The sequence below is a fragment of the Palaemon carinicauda genome, chromosome 23 (assembly GCF_036898095.1).
Source record: "Palaemon carinicauda isolate YSFRI2023 chromosome 23, ASM3689809v2, whole genome shotgun sequence".
NCBI lineage: Eukaryota > Metazoa > Arthropoda > Malacostraca > Decapoda > Palaemonidae > Palaemon > Palaemon carinicauda.
In genome coordinates this window covers 62,489,644-62,491,852 of record NC_090747.1, presented here as the reverse complement: position 1 = coordinate 62,491,852, position 2,209 = coordinate 62,489,644, and positions in this window count along the sequence as shown.

Genomic DNA, 2,209 nt, shown 5'->3' with positions numbered 1-2,209 from the left:
AAGGGATTTCTTTGTAATTTCAAGTTATTAATTGTAATAAATAATTAAAGTGTTTGTTTTGTCTCTGTATCCTTCTCTTTGAGGAAGTTCCTTGGATTGTTTTTGTTCTGGTACGAGTCCTACTCATTATCATTGTGGTAAGGGCTTTATGATAGATAAAGAATCTGTGAACTCGTTACCATCTCTTAAGAGTTCATAACAATATATATATATATATAATATATATATATATATATATATAGAGTATATAGGCTATAGAGTATATATATACTGTATATATATATGTATATATATATATATATATATATATATATATATATATATATATATATATATATATATATATACACACTATGTGGGTGTATATATGTATGTGTATATATATACATTGTGTGCGTGTATATATGTATGTATGTATATATTTACAGTATATATATATATATATATATATATATATATATATATATATATATATATATATAGTCAGACAATTGCTTTTAATTCATACTCTCTTAATACTAATCAGATATTCTCAATTTATTTCTCTTATTAAAACAGTCGAGATAACTTATAAAAAAATTCTTAGTAAGCCCACTGGAAGCTTCTTGTAATTATGAAGTTATTCATATATATATATATATATATAATGATATCTCATTTATCCTTTCTGTCTATTTCATTACTTTTTTCCATATTTACTTTTGCTTCTATTCCTTTCCTCTGTTTTTGATAATCTATAAGAATGGACTAAAATTTTGTGGTGGCCTATGTGGTAACGTACCTGCCTGGTGATCTTTTGGTTGTTGCAACCTGACCATCCTTTTGAGCTGAGGATGGGATGTTTGGGGGAGACTATAGGTCTGTCTGCTGAGTCATCAGCAGCCATTGCCTGTCCCTTCTTGGTCATAACTTGGGTGGAGAGCGGGCTTGGACTATGATCATATGTAATATGGTCAGTCTCTAGGGCATTATCCTGCTCTATAGGGTAATGTCACTGTCCCTTTTCTCTGCCATTCATGAGTGGCCTTTAAACCTTTAAGAAAAGGTATGTTTTTGTAATCAAAGATTAAAGCGCACAGTGGCAACTCATCTGAATAATGTTGCCATCTTGAGAGCAATGTAATTATCCCTTTGATCTTTGTTAATTCTTCATAATTACTTCATATGATATATCACCGTTAATTCCCCTTTTCGTGAGGAATTTTCATTCTTTATATTTAACATTACATGAAATGCATTGGTAATATGATTCCATTGTTCACTTTGATGACTTACCTCTTATCAATTTCAATATCTAAAACTCATTAAGATTATTAGTACCCTAAAATTTTAATGAATCGTTCGAAAACCTTTTCCAGAAATCTAATTTTTCCTTATTTGATCAATTGAGATGCGGACTTCATATATTCTTTAACTGAAGTTTAGTTTTTATAAGTTTTATAAGTATCATTATTATCAGTTATTAAGTAGACTCTATTTTAGTATTTAAGTATCTCATGGTATAGAAGTTATTATTATTACTTAGGAAGGAAAACCTATTTAAGTATTGATAAGTATCTTATGGTATAGGAGAGGACTATTAATTAGATCTTCCTTATTTTTACACCCAAAGAGCAATATAAGATAAAGACAAGGGCTGTAGTCTATTTGGGAGTCAGGGTGTATCTATACGGAAATTCTGGCCAATCAGCTTGTTTCTTAATTCTCATTGGTCGGTTGGAACAAGTCTTTTTTGCTGAATTCCCATTGGTCGGTTGGAACAAGTCAGTTTTGCTGAATTCCCATTGGTTGGTTGGAACAAGTCAGTTTTGCTGAATTCCCATTGGTCGGTTGGAACAAGTCAGTTTTGCTGAATTCCCATTGGTCGGTTGGAACAAGTCAGTTTTGCTGAATTCCCATTGGTCGGTTGGAACAAGTCAGTTTTGCTGAATTCTCATTGGCCGGTTGGAACTAGTGAGTGGAGATGGTAAACCCCCAGGAAGCGCACTGATTGGTCGAGCCGCGCTCCGGACTGAGCACCTGGCCAGCTAACAATCACAGCGTGACCTGAGCTGCTTCCTGATTGGCTGGTTCGCTCGCCGGAGAGTCTGGTCGTCTAGCTCATCTCCCGTTGCTGATTGGCTAGCCGTTTTAGCTGTAGAGCGATGAGTATCCTTCATAATTGGTTCCTCCTGAAGGATGAGAAAGGGCTTGACCTCTTAGAGAGCCG